Source organism: Nyctereutes procyonoides, unplaced genomic scaffold (genome assembly GCF_905146905.1).
Source record: "Nyctereutes procyonoides isolate TBG_1078 unplaced genomic scaffold, NYPRO_anot_genome, whole genome shotgun sequence".
Classification (NCBI taxonomy): domain Eukaryota; kingdom Metazoa; phylum Chordata; class Mammalia; order Carnivora; family Canidae; genus Nyctereutes; species Nyctereutes procyonoides.
Genome location: NW_026575042.1, coordinates 47,954,884 through 47,970,537, shown reverse-complemented (window position 1 = coordinate 47,970,537; position 15,654 = coordinate 47,954,884).

Below are 15,654 nucleotides of genomic sequence, written 5' to 3'. Positions count from 1 at the left end.
ACAAATATACACTTCTAAAAGTGAAGTCACCTCCAGGAAAATTATATGCAGTGTCTTTTAGGAATAAAGTGCCAACACTGTGCTAAGGCCTGCAGGTAGAATGGAGATGTCTGTGAAGAAATAGAAAACAATCTCTGTCCACCCAAAACCACTATGGTAGGAAGAAATGGTGAACGAACAGGGAGTTCTATGACATTGTCTAGTAGGATGGAATAAAAAGTATGGTACAAGTTTTTGAAAAGTGATTTCCTGAGGTATACACCAAGGCATCGCTGTGGATGGGACTGCACGCACGGGGACGTGGAACTTTTAAGGAACAAGCTCTGATGTGTAGATGGCAGCCAGATTGCAAAGGGCTAATGAATTAAATTAAAAACATTAAATGGTGCCTTTTAACTCAAAGGAAAGATATGGAAATGCTGGAACGTGGATGACGGGTCCAGATTTGTGTTTTCCAAAGATAATTATAGTAGCAGTACTTCTGCGGCTGCTGAATTTTTTCTTGGGAATTAGCTGGGAAGCTCTACCCGGGAAAAGAGAAAGGCCAGAAGGAAAGGTTAGACCTATCGGAGCATGAGCTACTTTGGTAAAACATCATACTATAGGGGATTTGGAGCAAACTATGAGTCCAGGGCACCTGAAGGAGATGGGCTGGGAGGCAGACAGAGACTTGGTGAATTTGAAGTTAGTAAGGTTTGTTTTGCAGAGGGTTGGCAAACTGTGGTGTTCAGGCCAACTCCAGCCTTCGGTCTGTTTTTATACTGCCCAGCTGAGAATGTTTCTACAGTTTTAAATGGTTGAAAAAAAAATCCAAAGAAGGATAATATTTTTGACATGTGAAAATTACATAAAACTCCAATTTCAATATCTGCTGATAAAGTTTTATTTGCAACACAGTTACGCTCATTTGTTTTATGTATTCCCTATGGCTACTTTCACACTACACCAGCACAGTAGGGTCCTCATGACAGAGACTGTGTGGCCTGAAAAGCCTAAAATATTTCCTCTCCAGCCCTTTATAGGAAAAGCTGGCAGGGATGTTTATCTAAAGCAAGCTGGAAGTCTAGAAGTAGGGAAACCGACTCTCTTCCTTCATCCTGCCATTGGGTGGGCAAAGGTAGATGTGACCTGGAAGCGGTGCAAATGTTTTGCTCCATATGGTGCTACGCAACATTTGCGGCCTGGAGGCTTCACTACACTGAGCTATTCAGGCACTCAGGGACATGGGTCCCCTCCTCCGACCACCCTGTCACTGGTCCCCAGTTTCCTGCACCAGGGCCCACAACCCATAGCCCGTAACTCTGACTGTAACTATTAGCATTATGATTCAGCTACTTTTTAATGAAGTTTTAAAAAGGACTTGGAGGGCTGATTTAGGAACCTAAGGAAATGCTCTCCAAATGGTCAACCCTGACGTGAAAACAGACTTCTAAATACATACAACCTCTGTGTGAATTGCGGACCTGCATATAGTGGCTGAAAGAATGGTGGAATTTTCATTCATGTGGTTGAGCCTAAATTGTTGTGACTTAACAGTGTTAAGGCTCATAAAAGATGACTAGGGCTTGGAAGCATGCCAGCAAAGGTTTCCTGATGACTACACGCTGACTACTTCAGATTATTGTTGGAAAGCTAGTGAGTGAGGCAGACAGGATGTAACACTAGAGATTAGTTTTATGAATTGGAATTTATCACTGACTTCAAATTATGTCTGGAAGAAAAGATACTGGGGCGGGGATTCAAGAAGGTACAGATTAGTTCATAGGACTTAAACCAAAATGCCTTTATTGATAAAATTCAGATATAACCATTCTGCAAAATCGGTTCTAGTTTTTCACAATTAAAAGCACTAAGTTAATATTTTATACGAGTTTTTTTTTTTTTTCCATCCGTTGCTGCAGAGATGGGGAGTGCTTATGAGGTGTACGGAGCCATGTCAGGTTTGGGTGATACAAAAATAAGATATCGTTCCTTTCCTCAGAAAAACTTACAGAGAGAAAAATGGAAGAGTAAATAAAATCCAACAATAATAAGGCAATAAAGAATTCTTATGTGAAAGTATTGTTTAGCTCAGTTTTTGACACAAAGGGAATAGTCATTTCAAGATAAATATGTTAATATCTGTAAAGCATGTGGAGTTTCTTACCAGAAAAAAACCCAAACAAATACAGAATTATCAAAGATGAAGTCAATCTCTATTTTTAATTTCAATATAGTAAAAGGGAAAAGACATAGATGGTACATGTTGGTCCATCCTAAAGTTGAAAAGGCAATTGTTATTGAGGATAGGATGCCAATGATCGGAATCCTGACTTGGTTAAATCTGTATCCTCCAAAGTTAAGACCATGAGGTATAGATAGAAAGGGCTCAATATGGGTTTGTTGAATGAATGAATTTCACTACTTTTTGGTGAGCCCAAATTTTGAATGTGTTCCAAAAATATAACTTAAACAGGTTTTAAGAAATTCTAGGCCCATAGTCAAAATAATAGTACTTGGGCTACATTGAATTACAAAATAGTGTGAGGCAAGAAGCTTGCCCCCGGCAATTATTAATTCTCTGTATTGAGCAGGGCAAGAAGAGGGAAGTTCCCAACCCAGCCCATCAGTTGAATTTATTCTGCACCTCCTTGGTAGGCGTAATGGAACTTTCTGAGACTCTCGGGCTTGTAGAAAGAATATATTTAAAATATCCAGCGTGAGCATTATTTACTCTCTGTAAAATGGAAATAGCAATAACGAAAGTCATGATAATAAAAACCATACCTAATACGATGATAGGTGTAATGTAATACAGTATATCATGGCAGCCATCATAGACAACGGGACGATTAGACGCATAACGTTTTTAATGTTTTTTAACGTTGACCCCACAGCGTTGGAGACAACAATTGCTCAGTGTGTGTTTTATTGCTATTGTTATCCACACTTACTGGGAAGAACAATGGTATAAATAAGCCAAAACTATTTGGGATTCATTGTATACATTTTCATTCAGCAACAGAGTTTTGCTCCTCGAATTCAATCTGCCCTGCTTGGTTTTTCACCTGCACATTCATTCATAAATGTGTTCAATAGAAACCGTTCATTGAGACAAACATTTCGTGAGCTTAACCAATGCTGTCTTCCCTCATATTTGGAGGGCTGGACTGAACATTTAAAGATACCCTGTTCTCTGCCCTCGAGGAGATCACGGTCTACGAGGAGTCAGACCAACAGATCAGGGATCGAGGCAAGGGCCACGACATAGGTCTGCCCGGGTACAGTGAGGTGGAATGACCATTCCACAAGTCAGGGTTAAGGAAAGCTTTGCTTGGACATAATTTTACGAAATCAGTAAAATTTAGCAAGGTAAGGGAGGGGGGAGCCAGAATCATCCCATGCAGAGGAAACATGGGAAAACATAACACTTTATAAAACAAACAAACAAACAAACAAACAAGTCCTATTCATTTTCTTAGCTGGAACAAAGAATATACATCGGGTGTCTTATTCCGCTCCCTCAAATCAGATGCAGGGCTAGAGATTCAGGGCATGAGTGAGGGGACCCCAGGAAACACTGGGGGTGATGGGGTTATGGGAAAGCAAGCTAGGGAAAGAGAGGCAGCCACTCAGTCTACCTTATCAAGCCTGTTCCTACTGTGGAAAAATAGAAATCAGCTACGCTGGGGAAGTCTGGGAGTTATGCAAGACCCAGACCTGAGTTATGCAGAGGTGAGGTGCTCATTTATGCATCAACTTTTGGTACTTACTGGTGGAGAATGGCTAGAGACAGACCTGAGGCAGCAGAAAGTCAGTCTCCCTGCCATGGGAAGGCCCCAGGGGTGGGTGCGGGTTAGGGACATCAACAGTCCTTACTGTATTGGGTGTACCTGGAAGCCAGACTCTGAAAGGCAGGAGTGGATAATGGAGAGGTTTCTGATGTTATAAAAAGGAACTTGAGCTTTATCCTTAACGTTCCAAGAACTTTAGAAATATATATTTTTTTAAGAGGTAAGAGAAATAAGCTGTTTTGTAAAGTCAACTCGAACTATCCTTTTGGAATGGATTTGAAGAGGCTACAGTAGGGCTAAGTGACTCTGATCTAGAAGCTGCTGTGGTCCTGACAAAAATCATGCTGGCCTGGGACTCCTGGGTGGCTCAACAGTTGAGCATCTGCCTCCAGCTCAGGGCCTGATCCTGGAGTCCCGGGATCGAGTCCTACGTCAGGCTCCCTATGGGGAGCCTGCTTCTACCTCTGCCTGAGTCTCTGCCTCTCTCTGTGTGTCTCCTATGAATAAATGGGTAAAATCGAAGGAAAGAAGAAAGAAAGAAAGAAAGAGAGAGAGAGAGAGAGAGAGAGAGAGAGAGAGAGGAGCCTGCTTCTACCTCTGCCTGAGTCTCTGCCTCTCTCTGTGTGTCTCCTATGAATAAATGGGTAAAATCGAAGGAAAGAAGAAAGAAAGAAAGAAAGAGAGAGAGAGAGAGAGAGAAAGAAAGAAAGAAAGAAAGAAAGAAAGAAAGAAAGAAATCATGCTGGCCTGAGATAAGGCAATGGCAGGGGGAACGCAGACAGGCAGGCAGGCAGAGTAGAAAGAAATTTGGGTGGGAATAAGTACAAAGCTTGAATTCTGCCTTTACATGGAAAAAGGAGGAAAAAACGGAGGAGTCCAGGAGATTCCAGGTTTCTGTCTTGGAAAACTAGGTAGAAGGAAGAGCCTTTCACCCAGATTGAGAATTCCAAGAGGAGGAAACAGGTGAAGGAGTAATTGGTGAGATCAGATGTGGAAATTCCTTGTGTGCAGCAGACTGTATAAATCTAGGAATCAATAAACACTTCTGAGGTGGAGACCTAGCTTTGAGCATTCTCGGAATATACATGGTGATTGAAGCCACGTGTCTAAGAAGGTTCCAGGTTCCTGGAAGATACAACAGATAGATAGGGTAGTAAGAGTTAGTAAGAGTCTAATGGGAACAAGGCAGGTAAGCAATTACAGGATGGAAGTATTGGCATAAATTGTCACAGGGAAGTTTTAAGTTTCCAGGGCAAGCTTGGGAAATCTCAATCTTTTGATCTCAAACCTGAAGGATGAGTTGATGTTTATTCGGTGGCTCAACAGGGGATGGAGCATTCCTGGCGGGACAACCTGTGGAAAGACAAGCAGAAAAGGAGAGATCATGGAATCTCTGATAAGTTAATATAAAACCAGGCTAATAGTTTGCTTCTCCATTACCTCTGAAGAAAGAAACTCCCTGAAAATGACTATGAGTTCCCTGAATGCAGGAACATTTTTTTTTTTAATCTCCAGTAGGTAGCACCTAATATGTGCTATATAAAAAAAAAAAAAGTAGCTTGATATGCTAGAGTCTATTCCAAGAAATAATCTAATGTAATATAATTTAACATAATTTTGAAGACACCTCTTGCCTACTTGAGTGGGAGAAAAGCTTATAATCAGGTCATTTTATTTACTCAGTAGCGATCTAGTCCAATCGCTATATAAATTGCAAGCCTCCAGAACCATCTCCCAAGACAGGCCCCATATGAACACCCCACAAGCACCGTTTACCAGATTTTCCTTAGCTAATGGAAGTAATAGTCCATTTCCACAGGCTCTTTTGATTAGAGAAGTTCTGTTATAAACATATTCTACCTCAACGAGCCCATTTACTGTTCATTTGGTGCCCTTGGCCTCTAGTAACTCCTTGGTTAATTCTCTAAAACCCAACATAGCACCAGACACAGAATACCAGGTGTATAAGTATTCGCTGGTTAACACTCAGGAATTGGTTGACTCCAGAATAAAATGAGGACGTTGCGTTCAGCATTCTAAAGTTTTATGGCTTTAGCGTCAAACCCGTTGTTTTTGACGACACAGAAATCTTCCTCTACTCTTCTTGCAATGGTACTGCCATTTTGTTTTGGAGATCTACCCCTTGGCCATTGGATGGAGTTCTGGAGGTTGTCCCTAAGTCACGTACTCACCTCTGGGCGAGATATGGACAGATGGCCATGCTAGGCCAAGCTCTACATATCCAGAGCCACTCTAGGACCTATCTGTTCCAAACAGCGGGTCTTTAGATTTATGAGTCACCTCTATAAAGTGCGGTAAATTTTGTTTTAGCCTCCCTCATTCAGAATTAGATTCTATTGTTCATAACCAAAGAATTCTAATCACTCGTAGCCTAAAATTCTATGAGACTTATCAGGAGGACAGGGAAGAGAGAGTAGGAAATGACAAAGAAGAGTAATGAGAGGCTTATTGAATTTTTTTTTTCAAAATATGAGTCATATATTCTTAAATTATTAAGCGTGAGCCTAAGTGGTCTTAAAATTTGGTGAGTGTGATAACATTTGGGGTACTTGTCTCAAGGTAGGTGTCCATGTCCTGCAACCAGAGGCTCTGATTCTGTTGGCCTGCATAAGGCCTGGGAATCTGCATAATTGACACATGTCCTCAATGATTCTTAGATTACGCTTTGGGAAACACCGTGTTAAGTGTTACCCTATATGAAAAATGGGAGTTAATCAGATCTGGGAACACAGCAAAATGCTCCCTGCTCAGTTTTGCTAAATAGCCCCAAATTTCTAGTCACAATCATAAAATATTCTGGTTTTGCCAATGATGAGTGGTGGCCTTTGAAATTAAGAATAAAAATTCACGGGCAGCCCGGGTGGCTCAGTGGTTTAGTGCTACCTTCGGCCCGGGGGCCTGATCCTGGGGACCCGGGATCAAGTCCCACGTTGGGCTCCCTGTAGGGAGCCTACCTTTCCCTCTGCCTGTGTCTTTGCCTCTCTCTCCCTCTCTGTGTCTCTCATGAATAAATAAATAAAATCTTTAAAAAAAAAAAGAATAAAAATTCACTATTCTAGAGTACCCCTTCAAATGGAGATGGGGTGGTGTGAGGAACATGAGCGTGTTACTAGACCAATTCTACAGGTGGGATCACACAGCAGACTGTGTATGTTGATAAGTAAGGTTATCTCTGGGGCCCACGTATAGTGCACACCATGTAATTTCCATAAACTTATTTAAAAAATTGAGGTTACTTTTCCAAAAACCAAGGTAACAGAAATAAAGGACCCCCTATGGAGCTACTTAAGCACTTTTAGATGACAAAAAAATTCCAGACACTTTCCTTTTAAATGTGGTTGATGCTTTTACAGATGTATCTTTACATAAAAAGTGTAAGACAAATATGTTAGAGGAAACAGCAGGGCCTGGCTGTGTCTGTATGCAATGGCTACTTTTGGTTCAACTGCTGTTTTGCTTAACACTTTTTATGATATTTTATAATATTTAATTTATGATAATGATTCAGTTGTCCTGTTGTTCCACAAATACCATGCAAAGCTGGCATGCTAGAAATGAAGTGTAGCAGTTTCAAATTTCTTTTAAATCTTTATTTTTTATTTATTTATTTATTTATTTATTTATTTATTTATTTATTTTATTCATGATATTCACACACAGAGAGAGAGAGAGAGGCAGAGACACAGGCAGAGGGAGAAGCAGGGAGCCTGACGTGGGATTCGATCCGGAGTCTCCAGGATCGCGCCCTGGGCCAAAGGCAGGCGCTAAACCGCTGCGCCACCCAGGGATCCCATTTCTTTTAAATTTTAAACTCACTTTAACATGATTCAGCAATCTTCTATTGAAAATCCACAATTTGCTCACTTTTTCCACTATACCCTGGGAGGGATGGGGGAAAAAAATGTATAAAGTGAAAGATAATATAATAGAGATAGAAAAAAACAAGAGGCTCAAAAAAACCGGCATCTCGTTGGGTCAGTCGGTTAAACATTTACCTTCAGCTCCAGTCATGGTCCCGGGGGTCCTGGGATCAAGCCCCCAAGTGGGGCTCCATGCTCGGCGGGGAGCCTGCTTCTCCCTCTCCCTCCGCTAATGCTGCCTTGCTCTCTGTCAAATAAATAAATAGAATCTTAGAAAAACAAACAAACAAAAACTACTACAGGGAAGATTTTCGACCTTTATAAATAAATAAATAAATAAATAAATAAATAAATAAATAAATAATAAATAAAAACTAGAGACCAGCAGCCCGTCAAGGCATCACAAGGGGGAACTGGAGCAAGCACCCAGTACTCCAGGAAGGCCCCTGGTAGGCCGAAGCGGACAGAAAACCTCTGTGTGCTCACTCCCAGCACACTCACGGGGTTTACAATAGGTGAGGAATATGCGTAAAAACTAGTGTCGGGGGGATCCCTGGGTGGCGCAGCGATTTGGCGCCTGCCTTTGGCCCAGGGCGCGATCCGGAGACCCGGGATCGAATCCCACGTCGGGCTCCCGGTGCATGGAGCCTGCTTCTCCCTCTGCCTGTGTCTCTGCCTCTCTCTCTCTCTCTCTCTGTGACTATCATAAATTAATAAAAAAAAAAAAAAAACTAGTGTCGGGGTCGATATTAGGAATTAGCCATGGGCTTGGAGAAATACTTGTCTCTGAAATACTTTTCAGCATCTATCCACAGGCTTCCAGATCCAAAAGTCCAAGAAAGAATATGGAAATACCCACAGAACTTTTTATTACAACTTCCAGGTCAACAGCAAGAACAAAAACCCTGTTGTTTCTCCTGTGGGTACATGTGCGGGTCACATCACACCACGTGAGTGTTGTAACTGGTACCAAACATCTACCAAACATCGCCTGTCTGCAGCAGAGGCAGGACTGGATTAAAGGGGAGTTATCTCTCCCCTAACCCTTCACTGCACTCCTTTGCCTTGGCCTTCGCCTCTCCCTCCCGGTAATCTTTGTGTATCTTTGCTGAGGATAATTCTCCCACTGTGGGGAGCAGGCTAAGTTCAGAGGCTTCCTTGAATGGCGCCAGGAAAATGCAGATATTCGATGCCATTCAACGTCATGCAACAATTGCTTATTGAATATCCACGTGGTGCTCGATACTCCGTGGGACACTAGGGAGGATGCAGAAGCTGCCTCCGGGGAGCACTGCCCTCTCGGAGCTGGATGTCCTGTAAACAGGTGTGGATGGACACGAAGCAGTTGGAAGAGGAGGACCCCCAGGTGAAGCTTTGGGGGTGATGGTGCCGACAGGGGTGCTGTCCCTTAGCTACGAGCAGTCTGGTGTGCATTACACTTGTTTTTAATACTCAAGAGAGTGACATTGGGGACCCTCCTGAGAGAACCAGGATCTGCAGCATAGAAACTCCCAAATTATGAGTTGATGGTCGTCTCTCTCAGTGCTAGGAGGGGCCCAGCTTACGTAAAGCAGACGTGGACAATAGAGGAAAGGAACCCCCTGTCTGTTAGAAAGTGCATCTGGAAGATTCACCTATTAAACAACAGTGATCTCTTCCTTTTGAGCCTGAAGCAACTGTAAATGAAAAGAATACATGGTTGGCCAATTCAAAATCTTGCCCAACCAGTGTCAACCATTAGAATTGTCAGCAATGAGTAATAACCCGAGAAATCAAATTTGAAGGAAAAAGTATAAAACGGAATTGAGTTCCAGGGAAGCAATTTTTTCCCCCCCTTCAAGTCAGAGCTCAAGCAGCCTTCAGTCCCTTCTGGATTTTGTCTATTTTTTTTTTTTTTTTTTTTTTTTGCAAGGACTAAGGACAAGCAAAATGTTGTCACCTCCTTTTCCTCTGCTCAGAGTGATGGACTGACTAACTAGAGGTGAAAATCAGCTTGGTACTACCAGCAGAATGGTAAGTTTTTTATGAATTAATTTTATTCGTGGTGTGTGAGAGCCATTTTGGCTCTGATATGAAATATATTTTTTTAAGATTTTTTTTTTATTTATTCATGAGAGACACACAAAGAGAGAGAGAGAGAGAGGCAGAGACACAGGCAGAGGGAGAAGCAGGCCCCATGCAGGGAGCCCAACATGGGACTCGATCCCGGGTGCCCAGGATCATACCCTGGGCCAAAGGTGGCACTAAACCGCTGAGCCACCCGGGCTGCCCATGAAATATTATAGAGCTTTGGCATAGTTTTCGTGATGGAGGAGGCAATGGGTGATGGAGAACAGCTCTCTTAGGAGCTCATGGGGCAGCCTAAACTTTTTTGTAAGCCATAAGCTGGACGATACTTGCTAAAGCCAGCAGAAAGGCTGTGGAAATTCACTTTATAAAAGGAGAGTGGCAAACATCTAAGGACTAATTAGCAGTCAAGTTAACAGAACACTGTTTCTTGAAAAATAATCAGGAATTAAACCACCTAGAAAAGGAGTCGTAACAACTTGATGAGGTAGGAGAACTGGTTGGAATAATAAGTTGGCTCAGTTTATAGAGTAAAATTCTTCCTTCTACTCCATGCCATTTCGCACTCTAAGGGTCCTTCTCTGGGGTGTGTAAATAATACAGGTTTCCAGACAGCAGAGCTTCCTTGTCAAGCCTTTACCAAGCCGTTCAAAGCCGTGTTCTACGCACCCGTCTTGCTCCAAGCACTACTCTAGTCCCTGAGGATATGATGGAATATATCTAGCTTCTAGAGTTCTCTGAGATTTCCTTCCAGGAAAGATGCAGATCCAGGTGGTGGGTTTGCCTACACTTGCAGGAAATTTGAAATACCCGCTCAAAGACTTTTCACCGTTCTTCCCTACTCTCCATCCTTTTTTTTTTTAATTTATAATTTTTTTAAAAGATTTTATCCATTTATTTCGAGAGAGAGAGAGAGAGAGAGCGAGCGAGCACATGAGCAGCAGGAAGGGGCATAGGGAGAGTAAGAAGCAGACTCCCCCGGAGGAAGGAGCCCAATGCAGAGCTCATCCCAGGACCCCAGGATCATGACCTGAGCCCAAGGCAGACACTTAACCAACTGAGCCACCCAGGTGCCACCCCTCCACACACACTCTCCATCCTTAAATTACAGCCACTGAGCATGCACACACTTGTCCAGGAGCCTCTACTTCTTGTTCATCATGCCGTTTTGAGTTTTTGTTACATATCCATGCAGAGCCCAGTATGTAGCTGGAGGATGTAACAAAAAAGATGCAGCCCTGGACTGGAGAGCTCCAGCCCCAGAGGCTTCTGGGAAATCACATCATCTCTTCCATACCCTGTCAACTTCCTATATCAAGGTAAAATGCATCAAGAATGATGGCAGTGTCTCAGCTAACTTTTTTTTTTTTAATTAGCAAACTACGATCAGGCTTTTTCATAAAAGCTACCCTTACTCCTTGATTAATTCGATATGAAAAATGTCAGATCTAACAGAACAGAAGAAGAAGCAAAGTCATTTTACTTACCCTAACCTGCTTCCCAAACCCTGCCCTACCACGGCACACAGAAAAGTCACAATATTTGTATAGCGCGCTAGGGTAAAGGATGGGCCCCCCTCGTGGGGCTCTGATGCCTCAGGTCCCAGGAAGCCAGGATCTCAGTACACCTGTGACCTTTCACGTGCATCATTTGGGAGGCTCTGATTTAAGAATTTAATTGTGAAGTGAAGTGGTTTTTTTTTTTTTTTCATATTCAGAAATAACTGAGGTGCTTTTCCTACGCTCTCCCTCCACCCAACACTTCCAGCAGAACTAGGATAGGTTGTCAGACGAAAGGTTCACAATTTGAAATGACTGGTGGGATGAGTCTGTGTTTTTTTTTACTAATGGGACAGTGCCATAAATCTCCAGGTGAGGTGGCCAGAAAAATCGAGAAATATGGAGCAAGAATTTAGCAGCTCAATGCTTTTTGTTTTACAAGTGAAGAAATAAGGCACGGAGGCCACACAGGAGTGTTTTAGTGGAGGGATGTTATGAAATGAGGTGAAGGCAAGGCTCCAGAGCGTTCGATCGTAGCCTCTTTGCTCCATAGCAGTGGTTCTCAAGGGTGCTCCCCAGATGGGCGGCATCGGCTTCACCTGAGACCTTGTTAGAGGTGCCACTGGTCAGACCCCACCCCATGGTCAGCCTAATGGGTCAGAGGTGCCCATGGCTGCGGCCCCGTAGGCTGCTTGCACAAGCTCTCTAGGTGGTCCTGATGCACACAGAAGTGTGAGAACCGCTGCACTGCCACGTGGCTCTGTCCTAGATGGCTGGCTTGGACCCACACTATACCTGTGGGGTCAGGAAGCCAAGCACCAAGCTGGAGCATTGTTGGTAAGCAGAGTGCAGGCTCACTCTCACAGGGGCGATGGGCTTTTGAATTCAATGGTCGAAGTAGAGGGTTAATAGTAGGAGAGAGACGGCGGGTTCAGGGTCGAAGAGGGAGCTCCAGCTCTCTAACTGCCACCAGGCCTTTGATGGCGCAGGCCCTGCTGCCACCTGAACTCCTTCAGGAGAAGTGCCAGTTCTGTGTATCTGGAACCTGAAAGAAGAAGACGGTTTTACTCTCCGTAACGCCCTTTGTGGCTTCTTGGGCAAAATATAGTTATTTCGAAAAAACAAACCTGTCTAGATTTAGTTTTTATAACGTATAGAAGATTAAGAGGAAGGGGCGCCTGGGTGGCTGCATCGGTTAAGCGTCTGCCTTTGGCTCAGGTCATGATCCTAGGGTCAAGGGATCGCGTCCCGCATCCAGCTCCCTGCTGAGCGGGGGGTCTGCTTCTCCCTCTGCCTCTGCCTGCTGCTCCCCGACATTCTCTCTCTCTCTCTCTCATAAATAAATATAATCTTAAAAAAAGATTAAGAGGAAGAAGGGGAAAGGAGTATTTCTTAGAGGTGAGGCAAGGTTGAGTTTGCACATTTTACACCCTCACTGTTACATTCCTTCACCCTTAAGAACGCTCAAGTGTTTTTCCATGTGACTCACTCCCCAAATTTCTATTCCTTAGATGTGGGTCTTACATTGTGTGGATCAGGGATATCAAATAACCAAGATATATTTTTAAAAGTGCACAGCTTGTTTTTTAGTCTCGGAATAATTCTGCCGTAAGGAGCTGACCAAGTCAAAAATCCCCTTTCCATGATTGAAAACTCACGTTAAGCTCAGCAATATCAGTAGCATTAAAATACTTTTGTGCTCTATCCTCAGGATATCCATGAATAATAAAAGCTACACCCAACACTGTTGTCATTAGTTAAGATCTTATAAGCTTCTCCTTGAAGAGGAAGACACTACATTTCACTCATTTTACCGTACCCTCCTCTATCTTTTCCAAAGATGCGGACTCATACTCCTGGATGTGGCCTTTTAAACTCTTTATCAAATATTCACTCAATAAATGTCAACTCCCATAAGAGGATGCAACTCTCTCAGCCCCTGAAACCATAAAATGCAAGATAATTGTCAGGACCACGTACTCGATTTGTCAGACAGGGTTCCATTTAGCGCCCACATTTGGAGCCACGTCAGGGGCAGAGGTTGTGGGTACAGAGAATATTTTGTTAGGAGACACAGTGAAATAAAAAGACCTTATAGCAGGAAGTTTATTATTACTTAAGAATGTTTGCTCTAGTCTTTGTGGCTTTCCTTTGCAAAAGTGTAGGTTGTTTTTAGTTGTGAGGGTATGAATCGAACCCAGTATTTCAAGCTTCCAAAGCGGTGGGAAAGAATGCTGCTCACTAGGACTTCAGACCCAACACAACAGCCCAGGGCTCCAGTCTACACGGGGCTCACCTGAAAGCTTCAGGGTACCAGGTGGTGCCGCTACGTTTGCTGAGATAGTCGTCAAGTCTTCTAAGCCCACCAACAAACTCAACATTCATAAAATTTCCCACGAAAAGCAGAGAGTGTCCTCAAGTGTATTGAAAGTTAACCAGCGCTGATACCAAAAAAAAGAAAAAAGGAAAAAAAAAAAAAGGTACTGCTCTCATTTCCTGCTCTCAAGCCTAAGTAGGGAGAGATTGAGAAAGGGGGCTGTTTTATTTAACGAAATAATTAGCATTTTGAGAGCTGACCCAGCTTTCATGGCTAAAAGAAAAGCTTTGATGGTGTGAGCAAAGGAAAATTCTGCAAGTATCTAATTCTCTTATGCACCGTGGTGACCACTGGATAACTTAATCTCTCCGCTCTAATGAAGTAAGTCCCAGTACGAGAGGTCAGGTTTCTGGCCACTTGATGACTAGCAATTCAGATTCATTGGTATCACCACTGAGTTCATTGCAACCTCCCAACCCAACCCCTAGAATCAAGTTATGGTGTTATGATCAGACAATGTATGGGAAAAGAAAACACATTTTTATTTTATTTTATTTTATTTTATTTTATTTTATTTTATTTATTTATTTATTTATTTATTTATTTATTTATTTATTTATTTATGAGAGACACAGAGAGAGCAAGAGGCAGAGGGAGAAGCAGGCTCCATGCAGGGAGCCCAACGTGGGACTCAATCCTGGGTCTCCAGGATCACACCCTCGGCTGAAGGCAGGCGCTAAGCCACCAGGCCACCCAGGGATCCCCTTTTTTTTTAAAGATTTTATTTATTTACTTGAGGAAGACAGAGAGCAGAAGAGGTCGAGGGAGTGAGCACAAGCAGGAAGAGCAGCAGAGGGAGAGGGAAAAGCAGGCTCCCCACTGAGCAGGACCCAAGGATCATGATCTGAGCTGAGGGCAGACCCCTAACTGACTGAGTCACCCAGCCAAGAAAATGCATTTTTAATGAGTGCTTTTCCGTCACAACTCTTTTTTTTTTTTTTAAGATTTTATTTATTTATTCATGAGAGACAGCGAGAGAGGCAGAGAAACAGGCAGAGGAAGAAGCAGGCTCCATGCAGGAGTCTGATGTGGGACTTGATCCCCAACCCTGGGATCAGGCCCTGAGTCAAAGGCAGATGCACAACCACTAAGCCACCCAGGGGTCCCCCGTCACAACTCTTTCTGAAGTCTCTGATACAAACATTTTATGAGAAGAAGCAGACTCTTCCTCACAGGCAGCGGACTCTTCCATCTATAATATTCTGTGACTCCTCATTCTTCAACCTGCGCTTCCTCCTCCGTATTTTCTACAGGCCCTTGGAAAAATGATCAAATACCTAACTAATGATTCCAAAGCTCTATGTCTTGGTTCTGTCATTTTTAGGAAAAGTGGGCAAGAAAGGGGAGTCCATATTTGGGGTGAACCTACTACGTGTCAAACACAGAGTTGTGGAATTTTTAAAATAATTCTTGAGGTAGTCGTTATTTGCACTTCTACAAGGGAGGAGATTGAGGCTCAGAGACACTTCGCAAATAGTCCTACAGATACGATGCGACAAAAATGGTGTTTGCATCTTGCTGAGTGTAACTCCAAAGCTCATGCTCTTTCTAAACTAAGGAAAATACTGTTCCTGGAATGTTTATTAATGTTAATTACAGTTACACTTCTATAAAAAAATAATTTGATTTGATGACTAATATTTTTCAAAGCACTGTGGCATACATCATCCCATTTCAAGGAAGCTGGTAGACTGGGGCGGGGGGCGTTTGGGGGGTAGTTGTGAGGATCAGTAATCATGTGCAATACATGATATCAGCGTAAAACAAGTGCTCAGTAGCTATTATTTATTATCATTATTGTTATTATCATTATTAATCCTCCCGCTGGCTTTAGAAGTTGTATAAGCACAACCATTACCGCTCCCTCTTGATAGACTTTCTCCACCAAGACTAAGCCCTTTCAACATGCTTCGCAAGCAAAAATCATGGTTCAATTTTTATTTACAAGGCATGTACGTCCAGGAATTTCAGAACCCCGTATTCAACTTCAGTTTGTTTGCAATGCTGGCGGGCAGGGGATGGAAGGGAAGTAAGTGTGAGACAGGCTTACGAGCTTT